The sequence below is a fragment of the Eutrigla gurnardus genome (genome assembly GCF_963514095.1).
Source record: "Eutrigla gurnardus genome assembly, chromosome: 21".
In the NCBI taxonomy this organism is placed as follows: Eukaryota; Metazoa; Chordata; class Actinopteri; order Perciformes; family Triglidae; genus Eutrigla; species Eutrigla gurnardus.
The window spans coordinates 12954549-12960231 of NC_139932.1; the positions used below are offsets into that span (position 1 = coordinate 12954549).

General features: G+C 46.7%; 1 protein-coding gene across 3 annotated transcripts in view; it reads right to left on the reverse strand.

Moving 5' to 3' along the window:
• grm8a (glutamate receptor, metabotropic 8a) overlaps window positions 1–4275 on the reverse strand; it is a 170113-nt gene extending 165838 nt beyond the window's left edge. Inside the window, exon 1 of one of the 3 annotated variants that reach the window (XM_084038412.1) lies at window positions 4222–4275. The gene's annotated coding sequence lies outside the window, so the exon portion shown is untranslated. Of the gene's footprint in view, window positions 1–3704; window positions 3904–4221 lie in introns of those variants that run through there. The other 2 variants (XM_084038411.1, XM_084038413.1) reach the window with 2 other exon arrangements.
• Window positions 4276–5683: the final 1408 nt, after the last annotated feature.

The window sequence follows — 5683 nt, forward strand, 5'->3', positions numbered from 1 at the left end:
CATGGGTAGAGTCTTTGCAGCAGACCTGTCAAAAAACTTTGCACTGCTATTCTATAATTGAAAACCCAAAGTCTGTCAGTTTGTAATCACTTCTACACACACACACACACACACACACACACACACACAGACACACACACACACACACACACACACACTTGTCTCTTGGCATATCGATGAGTGAAACAGCTGTTAAAATGACAGCAGAGAAGCTTGGTGAGCTCCTCGGGCTATTCACACAAAAAGCACAGACTACCTGCTGTAGTGGAGGTGAGGAAGAGCAGGGGGGGGATGAACAGACCGAGGAGGGAGGGAGGGAGGGAGGGAGGCAAACGGGGGGAGGAGAGACAGCCAGAGAAACCACGTGAGACAGAGAGAGAGAAAGCAGTGAAAAGACGAAGAGCAAGTGCCTCGAAGCATGTGTGTTGCACCGTTCAAGCAGCTGCTGTTTCTGCTGCAGCTAAATGAACATATTACATCCAGCACACCCTGCTACACACACACACACACACACACACACACACACACACACACACACACACACAGACACACACACACAGACACACACACACACAGCTTGGTATCACAACAGGTAGATTTAAAGTTGTTCGCATTAACAGCTTTTAAACATCGAACGCGTGTTCCAAGAAGATGTGACATCGATGCACGGAGCCATCCGGCTTCATTCATGCGTAATTAGAGGAGGTGTGTTGCTTATTAATTCGCTTGAGATCGCTAAGAGGTGATACAATTATTGAAAATTATGTAGCAGTGATGACAGGGCGGGCCTCGCCTTGATCCCCGGCAGCAGTAATGCTACGCTCCAGCCTCCGAGCTGCACATTAAGCAGCCGCATCCTTGAAAAAGGGGGCTACAAGTTGGTCTGGGCCTCGGACTGAAAATTGATTGTGACAAACCGCTTGGTTGCTAGACGATACGAGTGCTAATGTGCTTTCATTAGCCGAGGCCCTGGGGATTTATTTTTCTCATTTGCCTTTCATGATCCAAAATCCCTGATTTTATTTTTTATTTTTTTCCCACGGAGACTGTTTAGTGTGCGGGAGCAATTTGTACATTTGGAAATTAATACGTATTTAAAGGTGAGTTAATCATTTTTTTTTTTTCATTACAGTTTTTTCCTGAAATCTGTCGTGAACAAAGAGATCATAATATCGTGATATTTAGATGAAAGTTTATATTAAATCCAGGCAGTTTGGGCGACATAAGTTTCATTACATCATCCCTACAACTGGATCTGGCCTCCAACCGGTAGATCGGCGGTTCGAATCCCAGCCCCACCTGTCTTATTAAATCAGATCCTGATGGCAGGTGGCTCCTCTGACTGAATGTAGTGCAGAAAAGCCTAGAAAAGCTCTCTATATCATAGCCTTGAAGTCATTGCTCTCTCTTGCCTGACAGAATAATCGCCAATTCTTCACTTTTTTCCCTGGAGATAGATGAGAAGATTGATTCCACATTCTTTGCAAGCCTATATGAGACCCTACTGACAACTTGTGATCAAATCCTATAGAGTTATTGCACAAATCTTTATCAGGAAAGCAAATAACTGAGCAAAGCATCATTCACAAAAAAGTTTGACTTTAAATATTCAGCAAGTCAACCACATGAGGCCCCCGAACCGGTTTCAGGCTCCCGCTCTCATCGCAGCTTGAAGCGCTCTCTCAATGAATCCATTTATAACTCCATTCTGTCCCAATTAATGTATCAGATCCTCTCCACTCTAAATGGAATTAGGTCAAAGCCACTCGTACGCAGCCCGGCCATGATTAAAAACCCAGCTGCTTTATATAGCCTAGCCTGCATTATTGTTTATTCAACAGTTTTTTTTTTATTCTCCTTGGCTCGCTAACACCCTGTTATCAAACTGTACACACGATTAAACAACTGCAATCCAGCGTCCAACGGGATCACAGATCCAGCTCCTCTGAGACGGGGATTCCCCAGATCTACCGGGAGATCATGCGCTCAGGTGCCTGCGTCTGTCTGTCCAAGAAAAAATGTATGTCCGTAGCTCAAGGTCCTCTCGATGTTGTCTTTTTTTTTAATTTACCATCATAACTGGCTGCTGACTGATCAAAAGCAAAAGGGATTTCCAGCAAATGGCAGAAAAACTGGCCTTACCTTCAAGCCAACATTTTTCACCACGTTTACCTCGTCAGTAAGTGTCGGTACAAACACACCTGCACCTGCTATTCTTAATAAGATCTCAGCTATTACTCCGTTAGTCATATGCTCCCTGGAGGCTCCTTGTATTTTATGATGCTTTAAAAAAAAAAAAGTCTCAAAAAAACAAAACCCCGACATCTTCACCGGCATGGCAGCCTAAAAATACAGAAGAGGGCATCCTGAAGAAAGAGGTCCCCTCTGCCCGTGACGGTTCGTGGCCTCAAAGATGAAGAGGGTTAGAGCCGAGAGGCTGCAGCTGGATCATCACTCTCTTTAATTTACACCCACGGCTGGCTGTCTGGATGAGTGCTGCCCACTACTTGTTCTACGCTGCTTTTATACCGTGTCTCCTTCACTGTTTCATTCCAGCTTCTCTTCCCTCCACACCTGGCCTCCTTACATTCCCTCTCTCACCCCCAACTCCTTCACCTCCACAGCCTTCTTAACGTCTCCCTCTCTCCTCCCTATATAACCTCATTCTTTCCTATCTACCCCTCTCCCATCCTTTCCTCCTCTCCCTCCCTCTCCCTCCTCTATCGTCGTCTGCAGGCCTCCTCGTCTCTCTGGGGGGGCTGGCTGCTCTTTTCAGAAACTGATAGCATTCCTGCTCCCCCTGTCCCCGTCTCTCCCTCCCTGTCTCCCTCTCTCTCTCTCTCTCTCTAAGTGGGTGTCTCGTTCAACAAACTGCTGTCTGTCTCTCCTTTCCCCGGTCTCCTCTCATTCATACTTCCCCTACCTGTTTCTCCGATTTCAACCATTTTATCAAGAGCTTAAACCAGTGAGGCACTCAGTACCCGCCCCCCTCCCCCCCACATACATACATACATACATGGGCTTACACTGCAAATAACTCAACCAATACATATTAAGTTAAATACACATATTCATACAAAAAAAAAATCTGCATTTGGCACCAATCTGCAAATTCAGTCCCCCATTCATGTGTCATGATTGATTCCACATATGGACAAGCCGAGCTTACACTGCTAAAAACACATGCCAGTGTCATGATTAAGTCTGGAGATAAAAACGCAGCCCGCGGGTCGAGCAGTAAGACGATGGCAGATCAAAGTGTTGGGGTGTCTGCGCTCCTGCAGCCCCCCTGGCTTCCTCAGCAGTGGTGGCACTCGGATTGCACGCACCCTAATTAAAACAGTGCCACCAGTAAAGGCACCATTATGGAGATTCTTGGGGTTTTTTTAATACCCACGCAATATTGAGTTACTAACTGAAACATACATCTTCCCATGCGCAGGTTTAACAAGACATCCACATCAGCACTATTGCACAGAATCCATGTGAAACATAATTATGAGGCAAAAAAATCAATAAAATACCTTAACAGCGAGGCGGTAAGACAACAGCTACTCGAGATAGACAACCCCACCAAAAGAAATCCATAGAGGAATATCAGAATGCATGAGAGAAAACACCCATGAAAAAGAGGTAACATCATTTGGTCAGAATGGAGGGGTGAGGAGGAAAAAAAGAAAGCGAAATGATGGAATATGAGATACCTCAGGTATTCAAAGTGATCCGACAGCGTGTGAAGGGTGAGGAGCAGCGTCTCCAGCCTCGTCTGCGCGGACTACTTCCTCGGGGTCCCTGTCCGCCTCGGGCAACTTCCTTGCGGAGCTCAGCAGTTTCCACCCCCACAAAAAATATCAACCCCTCCTGGAGTCAGAATTCATGTTCTCTCTCTCCCCCCTCCTCAAATCAGCAACTTAGACAATCCGAAAGACAGGAAGAAGAAATATAGATTTTAAAAAAAGAAAGAAAGAAAGTGCTCCGTCGTGACCAGCTGGTTTCCATGCAATTATTAACCCCGCACTTGTTTAAGGTGACAACAGAGGGAGGCTGCCTGTAATGAAGTCAATACCCAAGAATGAGTCTCAGATAGAGAGCGAGAGAGAGAGAGAGAGAGAGAGAGAGAGAGAGAGAGAGAGAGAGAGAGAGAGAGAGAGAGAGAGAGAGAGAGAGATTCATCATACGCGGAATGTGTCAGCCGTGATCAATAACGCTGGCAAAACGCACCTGATTTGCATCCGCGGTCCTCTCCGAGCATCCCGCACTTTGCGCATTAAACCATTCACCCCCCCTCTCCCGTGAAGTCCGCTCGTGCCGCTCCACGGACGCGCGCGCGCACACACACACACACTCCTCTCCAGCTCCTCCGGTCGCTACCGCTGAAAGGGGAGGTGGGTGGTTGGGGGGGAGTAAGCGCGCACGGCTCCACGTCTCCAAACGAAGCCCAAACCGGGAAAAAAAAGAAGAGGGGGGAAGAAAAGCGCGCGCATCCCGGGCGTCGAGCGTGCGTAACCCGCGTCCGCGCACCAAATCATCGTCTAATTGCGCCACTGTCGTCCAGCGGAGCCCCGCGCGTTCAATCAAGTTTATGACTAATCACTCGGATCGATAGTTTCCACAATAGAGCGGGGCGTTGGTTATTTGAACGCATTAATAAGTCGTCAAAATATGCTCACACAGGCGTTGCGCCACACTCTTTAATTGCCTGAACTTCAATCCATTTTTACTGTGCCCATTGATCTCCCCCCTTGTAAAACCACAGCGCCATGGCTCTTTGCGGTGGATGGAATTAAATAAATGAACCGCATCCCATCTGCTGTGTAATAACAATTTGATAAGCTGTGTGGAGTGAGAAACCAGGCAATCGAAACAGACCCGGGTGTTCTCTCGTGTGACAATGGGAGGGGAAGATGTGCGCAACATGTCCAATTTGGGTCTTTACGGCCGCAGCGGAGAGCGCAGCGGAGCAATGGCACCATCTAGTGGCGAGGGTGGTGTCACTGCAACAGCAAAAACAGCAGCTGAAAAATGACGGTGCAGGAATCTAAGTCTTTCTTTTTTTATCAGATGTAACTGGGAGGGAAGTAACTTAATCCATGTACTGAAGTACAGTTTGGAGGTACTTGTATTTAAAGTATTTCGACTACTTAACACTATAATTGGTTAATAGTTCACCTCATCTTCCCCAAAGTAAAAAAAGGCCAATCCCAACAAAAGAATGTGTTGCTTGAAGGGTTACTAAACTGGGGGACGTGGAGGAGACAGATTAGAAAACAATGGTCAAAATTGAAGCAGCAGAGGCAGAGATATGCTGATTTTTAATCCCCCAAATCCTTCATTTCCCATGATACCACCGTCATTTGCCTGGTGAACGCCCGTGACTTGTAAACGGGTGGGTTTTCACTGTACGTCAACGTCGTCTCCCGTTGATTTCACCAACATGAACCCTCTGCACTATTGGAGACGTCAGAAGAAACGACGTGTTACAGCACAGGAAGTAACGTGGGAAGGGGAACTAGAACTGTAGAGAAACACGATGCAATTCCTCAGAAGGCAAATGAAATATCTTGCCTGCAAAGGCAGTAAACAAACATGATTGATGGAAGTATGAGTCAAATCTGAGGACAAAGAGAAGAAAAAAAAGAATGGGAGGAAAGAAAGAAAACGAAGCCACACGAAACTCGGCGGC